The sequence below is a fragment of the Trichosurus vulpecula genome, chromosome 6 (assembly GCF_011100635.1).
Source record: "Trichosurus vulpecula isolate mTriVul1 chromosome 6, mTriVul1.pri, whole genome shotgun sequence".
Lineage (NCBI taxonomy): Eukaryota > Metazoa > Chordata > Mammalia > Diprotodontia > Phalangeridae > Trichosurus > Trichosurus vulpecula.
The window spans coordinates 106,887,406-106,900,667 of record NC_050578.1 but is presented as its reverse complement, the minus strand read 5'-3'; the positions used below and the strand labels follow the sequence as shown (position 1 = coordinate 106,900,667).

The 13,262-nt window shown below is 40.2% G+C and overlaps 1 protein-coding gene across 1 annotated transcript in view; it reads left to right on the top strand.

The window, feature by feature from the left end:
• Positions 1–13,262, top strand: part of EDNRA (endothelin receptor type A) — an 89,357-nt gene that overhangs the window by 48,917 nt on the left and 27,178 nt on the right. The window lies entirely within an intron of this gene.

Below are 13,262 nucleotides of genomic sequence, written 5' to 3'. Positions count from 1 at the left end.
AAAGATGCCTGTCAAAATTTCCCCAAATACTCCCTTATGAATCCTTAATGGAGTTCCGTTACCTTTTGTTCATATGTAGTAAAAATAGAAAAGAATCGGGGCAGCTGTGAGTAGAGCATGGTCCTGGAGTCAGGAGAACCTAAGTTCAAATCCAGACTAAGACACTTGACACGTACTAGCTGTGTGACCTTGGGGAAGTCACTTAACCCCAATTGCCCTGCCAAAAAAACAAAAAGAGAAAATAGAACAGTATCATGGTGTAAGTATACCAAGTTCCACTTCTAGTGGATTCTATCACAACCACTTAACCATGCTATTCTCCAAGATTAAAATTTGCAGAAAAGTTGCTAATCTGCATTGATATGAATTCCCTCAACTAAAGCTCTGTACATTAATGAAGTCATATGTCCAATCTTATAAATAAATAAATCAGCGGGATCGCTATCTTGTCATGGTAGAGGGGCTTATCTAGTTTAATGAAACCATAAACATAGTGGAGAGTTCTGAAAAAAGGTGATCCACTAGAGAAGGAAATAGCAAACCACTCCAGTATCTTTGCCAAGAAAACACACAGACAGTATTAGAATGATATATATACATATACACCAGAAGATGAGGCTCAGGACAAAGGGTATGGAATAGGGAAATGAAATAGAAACAAGGAACATGAAACTGGACAGACTTTGAGAGATAGTAGAGTATAGAAGAGCCTGGCATGCTGTGGTCCATGGCATCACGAAGAGTCAGACCCGACTGAACAACAACAACAAAATATAAAAAATAAAGAAAACAAAGAATTAGGAGATCACTAGGAACTGAGTATGGTTCATTCTGATACTGTTGAATAAAATGCCATGTGATTGCTTAGGGGATTGCTTGATTAGTGACTAGACTGGACTATCAAAGTGATTTCTAAAAGTTCAGAAATCTCTAAATGATACATTATACATATGTCACTTATTGATGTTTGATTAGAGCTTAGCCTAGAACAATATGGCAACTTTGGAGTGAGAGCGCCCGAGCTTAGCCCCTGGCTGGTTCTTGCTGCTTACTCCCTATGAGACTTTGGACAAATCACTTCACCACTGTGGGCCTCAGTTTCCTTATTTGTAAAATCAGGGAACTGGACTAGGTGACCTCTGGGGCCCCTTCCGACTGTAAATCAATCAGCAATAATTGACGGAGCATTTAGCATTATGTTAGACACCAAGGATGCAAAGATATTAATAATAACAGTAATAATAGAGAACCCTTATATAGTATTCACTACGTGCCAGGCACTGTGCTGAGTACTTTACAATTAATATCTCGTTTGACCCTCACAACAACTCCAAGAGGTACGTGCTATTATTCTTCCCACTTTATAGATGAGAAAACTGAGGCAGACAGAGGTTAAGTGACTTGCCCAGGGTCACATAGCTAGCAAGTGTCTGAGGCCTATTTTGAACTCAGGTCTTCCTGACTTCAAGGCCAGCATTCTGCCTGCTGTTCCTTCTCATTGACCCCAGGAAGCTCTTATCTAAAGGGAGAAAGCAAGTGCCCCCTCAACACTACCCACACACACACAAAAAAACCCAGTAAATCAAAGAATATGGGAAATATCCACAGAACAATTTTTTTTTTTGTGGGGAGGGGAGGCACTATTAGCTAGAGGAAATCAGGCCTTATGCTTGAGTTGGCATTTGAATTGAGTTTTGAAGGAAATTATGAATTCTGAGAGCTGGAGGGAAAGAGGAAAGGTACTCCTGGAAGGGCGGGGCAAGCCTCTGCAATGGCCTGGAGACCAGAGATAGAAGGTCATTTGCAAAGATCAATAAGAACCTTGTTTCAGGAGGAAAATCAGATTTGGTGTACATCACTCCCATCCCCACAGTGCCTAGAACAGCGCTCTGCGTATAGCTGACACTTTATAAATGACTATTGAATAAATAGTTGAACTCAACTGACAATGACTCTTCTAAAAACTTAAACTCAATCTCAATGTATTTCAGATTTTTTGTAGCGATTCCAAGCCCCTCACCCTCTTCTCACACAAGTCTGCCCTGTATTCTATATTACCTAGAAAGGATCTAAAACTTTCTTTGTCACACTAATAGAAATGAAAATTTTCCTGTCAGCCAGACTTCTATCAAACTATATTTTTACACTGCAAACTTTAATTTCGAGTAACTGCATATATAATTTCATGTTTATAATAGCAGACTTTATTTTTTTAACGATTACTTGTTCTATAGGTTGCCAGTTGTTTATAATAATAATAACAATAAAATAGACTTAAGGTCACAGAGTCAGTTAGTGCCAAAATAAGTCTTTTAAACCTAGGTCTTCCATATTCTGCAATCTGACCACTACACCATGCTGTATCTGGTATCTTTCTGTCTACACAGCACCTAAGAGAGATTCTTCTCCCTTAAAATCTTCCCAAAGGAGATTAAAATATAATTGGAAAATGTTTAACAAAATAAAAAAAAATACAACACAACATAGATAATGTTAATTTATGGTTTTCTGAGTAGTCTCTGGGGTCCTTCGTTTCTATTTGAGTTTGAGACCACTGTTCTTCCTTAATCTTGGTGGATCCCACATCCAGAAAACAAATAGAGGCCCTAAGTCTCCTCCAAACCCCATCACATCCATGCCTGATGGAGCTACTGAGGTAGCAAAGATGCTAATTTTGGCATGTCTTTACTCTCGAAATAGACCAGGAAGTGCCTTTATCACAAACCCATATAAGTAGTAAATAAGTAATGGATTGTCAAGGGCAGTTAGGTGGTCCAATGCCAGGCCTGGAGTCAGGAAGACTCCTCTTTGTGAGTTCAAATCTGGCCTCAGACACTTACTAGCTGCATGACCCTGGGCAAGTCCCTTAACCCTGTTTGTCTCAGTTTTCTCATCTGTAAAGAAGGAAATGGCCAATCACTCCAGGATCTTTGTCAAACAACCCCCAAATGAGGTCACAAAGAGTTAGATAAAAATAACTCAACAACAATGAATTGTCAAATGATTAAGTTGTATTAAATTATCTCTAAGTCCCTACCAAGGAAGCACTATAGTATTTCGGCTGAACCTCTGGACCTGGAGTCCGAAAGATCAGAGTCCAAAATCCTACCATCCCATCTGACAATGGGCAAGTCAACTCACCTCCCAGTTTCTTCACCCGTAAAGCAGGAATAATAGTATCTCTCCTTCCTACCTCACTGTATTGTTCTAAGGCTCCAAGGTGATAATACAGAAGGTTTCAAATGTCTTAGTGCAGCTAAATTTAAGCTAAAGTTGCCCTGAGACTTTTGGGATACACTGTATATGTAGTGTTTTTCAAATCTCAAAACTCTAAGTAAATGCCAGTTTTCATTATCATTCCAGCGCTAGAAACTTCTCTGACACTATTCACTAAAACTTCCCTGCCTGCAGGTTAAACAGAATACATAGTCACATGTTACTAATTAGAAGATTCTTTCTAGTAACCTTGTAATATACAAAGGAAAAGCAACAGAAACCACTGTGCATAGAACAATTATCCAGAATCCATTCTATTGGGAAGCATTCCCAATTTTTAAACAAATAAGTCAAATTATTTTCATATTCTTCTCTTTCTGGAAAACTTGCTCAACCTAGGAGATTTTTCCAAAGTATTAAGCTGTCTCCATTTTCGTCTCTGCTCCCCTAGGTTTTATTTTAATATTCCAACCAGTATTATAATAGCTCAGGGCAGGCAGGTGGCTCAATGGATAGAACAGTTGGCCCTGGAGTCAGAAAGACACATCTTCCTGGGTTCTTATGTGCCCTCAGACACTTACTAGCTGTGTGACCCTGGGCAAGTCACTTAATCCCATTTGCCTCAGTTTCCTCATCTGTAAAATGAGCTGGAGAAGGAACTGCTAAACCACTCCAGTATCTTTGTCAAGAAAACCCCAAATGAGGTCACAGAGTCAGATATGACTGAAAAAACAATTAAACAACAATTATAATAACTCATATTTATATTAAACTATGAGGCTTGCAAATTACTTTCCTAAAAACAGCCCCAATGAAACCAGCAGCGTAAGTCGTGTTTATCGTGTTTATCATTTTACAGATGAAGAAACTGATTCTCAGAGCTATGTAGTGATTTGCCCAATCACACAGATCACAATCAGAGAGTCTTAAACACTGGCCTTCTGGCTTTGGGCCTGCTGTGTATTCCAGTACCCTAGGCATTCAACTCTCGGACTTCAAACCTGGAGACGCTGTGCTGATAGTTTTACTATGAAAGCTTTCATACTATAGCAAGAATTATTACCAGTTAATTCCTAGAGATAAGATATCGTCTGCTCTGCGACTTTATTTGGATGAATCTGATCTAAAAAGATTCTGTCATTTTCCTGCAGTGGATAAGACCTGGAATAAGAGAGGCAGCTTGGGGAATCTGCTGTAAATCCTTCCGTAGTTTGTGAAACACAAAAAGCCCAAAGCTTTTAGCTTTATGAGCTAAAGCCAATTATAGCTGGTGAAAAGTCCTCAAGAAAGAATTTTACAGTATAGTATACCGGGGGCCTGTGACATTTGTTATGTCCCAACCAGGGTTGAACTTTATCTGTAGCGGAAAAAAAAGTAAAAACTCCTAAGGAATGACTGTAGAAGTTGCATTTAAGTTCCAGAAGTGGATTTTATCATCATTGTTCTCAACATTTGGGATCTTGGGCTTTAGACCTGGAAAGGACCTTGGAGGCCATCCAATCAAAGGTCCTCATTGTACAGATAAAAAAAAATATACTTACTATGAATATGTAAACACACCAAAGTTTTGTGCTGCACAAAATGCTGAAAAAGGAATGAAACTCAAATTTCAACTGTATTTTCAAGATCCCTGCTTTCCCTCAACTCAAGTGCCACGTTTTCTAGAGAAAGCCTTTTTTTCTGGAGAGGAAGCCTTTCTGGAGTTCTGTCTGCTTGTTAAGGTTCCAAATCCCTCCTCAAATTACCTTGTATTTACTTCCCTGTGAAAATGTTGTTTCCCTGCAGTAGAATGTTCAGAAACTGTTCCAGCTTGTCTCTGGACTTTTAGCCTAGTGCGGTGCTTGAGAAATAGGAGCTTGTTGAATGAATGAATGAATGAATGAATGAATGAATGAATGAATGAATGGCTGCATGATAATATTGGCTAGCATTTACATAGTGCTTTAAGGTGTGCAAAGGGCTTTATGAATATTATCTCATTTCATCCTCATATCAACCCTGGGAGATAGGTGCTATTATCCCCACTTTACAGATGAGGAAACAGGCTTAAAGAGTTCTAGTGACTTACCCAGGGCCACATAGCTAGTAAATGTCTGAGGCAGGAATTTGAACTCAGATCTTCCTTATTTGCCATACCACAAGAGGTGAAGGTAGCAGAATTTACATATGATACAAAAAATCCTCAGTAAGAGTCATGTCTTTATGTTTCACATGATTGCACATGTATAACCTATATCAAATTGCTTGCCGTCTCAAGGAAGGAGGTGGAGAGGGAGGAAGAGAATTTGGGACTCAAAATTTAAAAAAAAAGGATGTTGAAAATTCTTTTTACGTGCAGTTGGGGGAAAAACATTGTCAAAGGCATAAAAAAGTCATTTCTTATATCTCCATCACCCATGAGATAATTATGTGCTTTGTGGAGTAATTATTGGTCAAATAAAATTACACACTTGATTACTTGAGAAAATATTTAAAGAAGGAGCTTTGGAAAATGCAGTGTGATCTTAGGAAAATGCTTTGTCACTATCTGTCATTCCTTACTGGCTTTATTAGTCAAAGGAATTTGTTAAATGCTGAGGAAGAATTCTTGGGAGGAAAACAGATTTTCCTCAAGAAGAATGGGCACAACAGCTCATTGCCAATAATTTAAACAATACATAAAACACCAAGAGGTAGCATCGTACATTAGAGAGAGTTGCATAGATTTTGCTTAAATGCTACTTCTGATACATACTGGCTGTGACCCTGGAAGGTCACTTGATTTTTCTGCACCTCCGGCAACTTTCTAAATTGCAAAGCAGGTGCTAATCTACGTTGGTAAAGGGAACCTCCTCACTGGAAGTTCTCTAGACCAATGATATCATAGGTCTGGTCCAGAATAAAAACCCTTGAAACATAAATGATGAGTATGTTTCCTTTTAAACAGGGGTTTATCCAACCCTGTTCTTCATCAGGTTAACAGCCTCATTTAAGAAATTTTTAAATGACTGAGATCATCCCCGAAAAGCAGTCTGACTGCCGATCCAAATTCCCATAAAATGTTGTCTAGTGAGGGAAGCTGAGACAAGATGCAGCTGCCTTAACTACTACTATTAAATAATTAGGTATCTAGAAACTGCCAGCATTCAAAGAAATAGCTTCGTTTTATGTGCCTCAAATGAAAAGGCCGATGTCAGTTGTCTTTCTACTTATCATTTCACACACAGTTCACCATTTCCTTTGGGATTCCCAGAGATTCAGCACAGCTCTAAAACCAACAGGGCTCCCTTCTGTAATTCCTGTGATGCAGGGAAGTTGTAAGAACCCTAGCCCTGGAATCCAAAGAGCTGGCATCAAATCCCTGCTCCTCCATGACTGAAGGAAGGCATTTCTCCACTCTGAGACTGGTTTCCTCACCACTAAAAGGAGTGGATTAGACTGGATGCTCTCTGAGACCCCTTATGGCTCCAAATGCGATTATTCCCGCTAGACTTGAGCTAGAAAAACAGCCAAACTCAGGACTTCTCTCCCCATTCTTTCTCCTTACTTTCGTTTTCCCAAACTCTTGCAGAGAAAGTCCCATACTGAGTTAATTTCTTAAAGATTCACTGAACATGCACCCAGTGGAATCATGCCACAAAAAATATGGAAAATATCTATCTTTAGAAAGTTGGTGATGTGGATTTTTGGACATAGAAATGTGGAATACACACACACATATACACACGTGTGTGTATATATAGAAAGAGAGACAGACAGAGAGGGAGAAAGAGGGAGGGAAGGAGGGAAAGAGAGAGAGAGAGAGAGAGAGAGAGAGAGAGAGAGAGAGAGAGAGAGAGAGTTTTGTTTTATTATACCTGTCACTTAAAAAAGCAAAAGCATGTGGCAACAGGTGGCACAATGGATAAAGCACTGGCCCTGGAGGCAGGAGGACCAGAGTTCAAATCCAGCCTTAGACACTTACTAGCTGTGTGACTCCGGGCAAGTCATTTAACTCCAATTGCCTCCCCCCAAAAAGAAAAAGCACGAGGCTGTGTCACACAGTGCAGAGTATTAGTTTAGAGTTAGAGTTTCCTCACCTCTAAAATAAGAGGGTTGAACTAGATGGCCTGTGAAGTACCTTCTAGCTCTAAATCTATGATCCTTTATTCTGGACTCTAAAGACACGAGTGCATAGCCCAGCTTCGTTACCTGCTGCTGCTGCTACTGCTTACATAGTGCTTTAAGGTTTGCAAAGTGCTTTACAAATACTATCTCATTTTACCCTGAAAGGTAGGTATGAATATTATCCCTATTTTACAGATGAGAAAACTGAGGAGGCAGGCAGAAGTTAAGTGACTTGCCCAGGGTCACATAGCTAGTAAGTATATGAAGTTGAATTTGAACTCAGGTCTTTCTAAACTCCAGGTCTAGTGCTCTATCCACTGAGAAACTCACCTGCCTTGGTGAAGGATGATGGTGTTCTTGCCTATGAAAGAAAAGTCCGGAAAAGGAGCGGGTGGGGAAGGGAGGAGATAATGAGTATGGTCATTTTGAGTCTGAGATGTCTACAGGGCCATCACTTTATCCACTGTGCCCATAACTGCCTCCTCATATTATCCATGTGGCTCAGGGCGAGTTATTCTTTGGGTCCGTTTCCTGAGAAGTTGTACCAAGCCCCAGCTCTAAACCCTAGCATCCTTAAGTAGCTAAATAGCTTATGTGTTCTCTAACTCATAACTGACTTGAAAAAACTGGAAAATGTCTGTCCTACAAAATGCGAATTGATAATCACCTAGTCATTAAGAGGAAGACAGGATCACCATAGAGACAGTCCTCACTTTACCTAAGTTCCATCCTGGCCTCTATGTGAAACAATTTTTATGTGATGTGAATTTGTCCTACCCACCCACTTCACAGCCTATATAACAAAGGCATATACAAAATGACACCTTTATGCAAGTCTGTACTAAAAGGCAGACATATTAAATATTGTACCATGATAATAAACAGAATTATGAAATGAAAGGTAAAGTTAATGATAAGGTATGTACAGTACTCTGCAGTAAAGTTAACATAGGTGTGCAGTATGCTGCCCTTTCCCCACCCACTGCACTGTCTTTATCACTGGCGGTTGGCAGCTGTGCTTTTTTATGAAGCTATCGAGAGAGGTTTGGACAGTGGCTATTTTTCCTCTTATATAAATAGGAAGCAATTTTATCCTCAACTAGTCTTTGAACTGGATTCTAGTTACCAAAGGGCTTCATCCCCTCTTACAGTCATCCTGATGAGTATCAGGCCACTGGACCCAGATGGCTCTGGAGGAGAAAGTGAGGCAGGTGACCTTGTACAGCCCTCCCTCACTCAAATCAAAGTCAATTGCAAGTCATGTCATCATTTCCCTGATGCCATGGTCCTTCAGAAACGAAGGACAAACACAGTTACCAGAAGTTTGAATTCTTTCCAAATTCTTTCAGTAAACACATTGTTATGTGAATTTACATAAAGCCGGAGCTATCTTGTATGTGATTGTGAAAAATCACTCATTCTTAGATCTTGGTGGCCCAAGAGCATAAGATCTCTTTGATGCATTATCTATAAGCAATCGTTAATGGCCCCTGGCAGTCACACCTCCTTAAGTAGTTCATACACGTTTCTCACACCATCTCTGAGTTAAGGAGATACAAGGTATCCTGGTGCCTGACCCACGGGTAGAAGAGAAGCAACTGCTCCGCGGGAGATTCTCTGCCTTGCCCTTCTTGCAAAGCTCTAAGTTACAGGTACAGAATTCATAAAAAGAGGAAAGCCAACAGGAACAGAGAGCTAAGTAACGACAGCCCTGGTGCTCCCTCCCAGGGACAGTCTGGAAAACAAGCAAATGGAGATTTGACTTGTGCATTAAAGATTATACTGACCTGCTGTTTAAGTCGTAAATAGTAACTTTAGGTGATGAAATTAAGCAGCAAATCTAAGTTTTAAGCAGAATGGTAATGTTGAAAGAACACTCAACTCGGACTGTGGAGACAGGTTCTCAGCCTAGCTCTAAAACATATGGCTGCCTCTCTCAGCCTGAACGTCCTTATTTGTAAAATGCGGGTGCTGCCCAAAACTCCCCTCCCCATCCACGTTGATGAGGTAGCTACCTAGAGCAGCAGACAGCGTTCTGGACTTGGAGTCAGGAAGACCCGAGTTCACATCGCTCAGACACTTACTGATGTATGACTCTGGCCGAAGCACCTAAGTCTCGGTTTTCTCATCTGTACAATGGAATGATGATAATAGCCTACCTCCCACCGTTATGTGAGGAGCAGATGAGATAATAATTGTAACACTGTTAGCACAGGACCCCACACATAGTAGGTGCTGTTATTGGGCAACTGGGTGGCGCAATGGCTGGAGCACCAGGACTGGAGTCAGGAAGACCTAAATTCAAATGTGACCTCGGATATATACTAGCTGTGTGACTAAGTGATGAGTCACTTAACCCTGTTTGCCTCAGTTTCCTCATCTGTAAAGTGAGCTGGAAAAGGAAGCAGCAAACCACTAAAGACTCTTTTGCCAAGAAAACCCCAAATGGGGTCACGAATAGTCAGATACAACTTAACAACCACAAATTATTATTATTATTATTCCACAAGGTTGCTGTAAGGACCACACAAGATACCACTTTGCAAACCTTAAGCGACTTTGATAAATACAAGCCATTACTATTATCTTTTCCCTTTAGAATATAAGCTCCTTCCAGGCACAAACTCTCACCTGCTTATATTTTTCTCCCCAGTGCTTAGCACAGAGCCCAGCACATAGTAAATACTTAATCAATGCTTTTTCATTGACTCATTCATACTTGCATTTCCCATCTTCCAGGATTATTCTGAGGAAAGCACTTTGTAAAGACCAAAGTACAAGCTATTATTATCCTATGGTTGAAATAGTCTGGATTTTTTTCAGTAATGTGCTATTCCAACATACACAGATCTTGCTCTCTTTTAGAAACACATATTTCTGCACCTCTCTTCAACAAACTATGCAGAATGCATACTGTACATGCTCTACGTGCAAGATATATCAACTAAAGTGATAATGCTCTAGGCAAGCACACTTATCCAGGGTTTGCATGTTCAAGGGTCACGCTGTCCCATAGCTTTCCTGAGAAAGTACATGTAGTGAAGAAAATGCAGCCTCACTTGGTGAAATAGAACTCCAGCTGATATGATCCAAATAAGTGAATATGTAATACCATGCAGTTTAATGTATAGCAAATCTTATATCCCCTATTGATAATAAGTTTTTGGTTTGTTTTTTTGGTTTTGGGGAGGGGTTGGAGGGAGGAAGGCAGGGCAATTGGGGTTAAGTGACTTGCCCAAGGTCACACTGATGAGTTTTGAGAGGCCAGGGAATGTGTCTCATCTACGCCTGTATCCCCTGTCAGTGCCCAGCACAGCACTCTACAGAATACTCCATAAATACAAATTCATCCATTTGTCAATTATAGCCCTTCACAATCTGGCTCCAACCAGTGCCTAGCACAGTGTCTGGCATTAGCATGAGCTTACTAAATGCTTGTTAATTTATTGATTTGCAGATGGATTTCACATCATCTCCCTTCATTTCAGCCAAACTGACCTCATTCCTATTTTCCAAAATTGGCATTCCATGTCCCTCTTGTCCCCTGTGCTTGGAATGCTGTCTCTCTTCATCCTTGTTTATTAGAATCCTTTAAAATTCGACTCAAGTATCATGTCCTAAAGGAAGACTATACTGCTTCCACAAATTGTCCATGCTCTCCTCATGCCTCCCTTTGAAATGACTTTATGCATATTTTATACTTTAGATATCTGTGGATGTGTCCCCCATTCTATGACCTTCCCAGGAAAATGCTGCTGCGCTGTGGCAGGGCAGGAACTCCTTGAGAATCCAGCTCTTGGGAAGTAGGAACAATTTCGTTCATTCATCTCTGGTGCCTGGCATATATTATGCACTCAGTAAATGGTTGTTAAATTGAACTGAATAAATATTTTTTAAGTTAATGAATAAATGAACCAATACTTGTCATCTGTACAGTTCTTGATCTACTTTTGAGAAGATACATCCAGTATAGAAAACAGTCATGTTTAAGAAATAGCTAAATCTAATGCATTCTATGTTTATATCAGAGGTAGCAGGGGCTTGGCAGATAGAGGGCCAGCCTCAAAGTCAAGAAAACTTGGTTCCAAGTCTTGCCTCTGACTTAAACTCACTTCAGATCATGCATAAGTCATTTAACCTTTCAATGCCAATGGTACCTCTCTAAGACTGTAAGTTACAGATCTATTTGTGGAGAGAGTTTCCACCCAGGCATAAAATTACAGGTTAAAACAAAAAATCATTTTATATTATTTTGTAAGATATCTCCATCAAAAATATTCTATTTTAAGAAGGGGATAGAGGGAGAGTAGGGGACGGCTAAATTTCCTATTACAAAAGCAATAAAAATTCAAGTATAAAGCCATGAAAATACCATATCAAGCATGACATGTTCTGTTCTATGGAACCTTTCCTAATATTAACTCCAAAAGCAGTCTTTATTTGACCTTCACACAGGGCCAAAGGACATGACATGCCAAAGATCAGGAGACTGGCTTTTTTTAATTTATTTTTTTTTTAATTCTTGGAGCTGAACTTTGAAATCTGAATAGTGTAATTGGAAGAACATAAAAGCAAAAAATAGTCCAAGCACCATAAGGCCAATATATGTTTCTTAATTTATGATCTTGCAAAACACGTATTCAAATTGTCCTTCTTTGTGGCTGTCCAAGTCTGTCCTAGCTGATGAACTGTGAGTTCCTAGAAATCAAGGAACACATCTATTTTAACCCCTGTACCAAGCACAGGGGCCCTATTGAGAAAGATAGGAAATGGCTTTTCTTGATTTACTCTCAGACAGCTAGTTAGGCTGGGATATAATTAGCCCTGAGCATTTTATTCAGTCAGAGATGAGGAAAGCAAGCGTATTACTAGCTCTGTGACCCTAAGCAAGTCATTTTACCTGTGCCTGCCTTCATTGCCTCATCTATAAAGTAAGGATAACAATAGCCTCTATGTCAAAGGGTTGCTGTGTGGATGAAACAAGATAGCTTATGTAAAGTGCTTTGCCAACCCTAGAGCCCATATGAAGGTTGGCTGTTGTTTTTAGTGCTATTATAAGGGTATCCACATTGACTCCAAAACTCCAAATCTTACTTTTTGCAGAACAGAAAATGGAGCAAGAGGCCTCCCAGAACTACTATCAGCAACTGCTACATCTTCCACTCTGCTTATACTCTAGAAAATTTAGGCAAATGGATTTCTTACTGCCTCTCTTAAATTTCCCTGAGATTTTTCTAGATAGCAAAGAACGTTGACTCGACTATGTCTGCAGTTTCCAAAGGGCTCTCCCCTCACTCCACTTAGAGAAGAAAGGTCAGTCTTGACGCATGAAAGGAGATCTGGAGTCAGGGGTCCTCGTCCTGATAATCTGTGTGACTTTGGACAAGTGATTTCACTCTACTCGATCTCAGTTTCCTCTTCTGTGATCAAACCACAAGTGCCTACTATGTGCCAGGCACTATGCCAAGTGCTAGGGATACAAAGGCAGAAACAAAACAGTTCCTGCTCTCAAGGAGCTTCCTTGATGAATCAGATAGTCAAGAAAAAGGAATTTGGGGAATGAAGGCGGGAAATGCAGTGATCCAGGCTGTAAAATGACTGAGCTAGCCTTGATGATATACCAGGTCACTTCCAGCTCTTAAACTATGACCCTGTGAACATTCTGTTCAGTAGTTAAGAAAGGCGCCTTAAATTTGTACAGAAAACCAGTGACAAAGCCTCTAGTCATAACCTTTGCCTCCCTCTGCCTAGTGCTTCCCTTAGTATCTGGGTTACTCTCTTCTGAGTTCTCAGAATTACAAAAATAGCCCACTTTAACAGAAGAGTCCTTAGAAATCCCTACATCCTGGTTTGGAATTCCAGGGGATGGTACAGCTGGAGCAGACAGCATGATCAGGGCGTCTTCTCCCAGTTCTTCTCTCCCAGCCTACATTTCCAGGTGTTCATCAGATGGAAGAAGA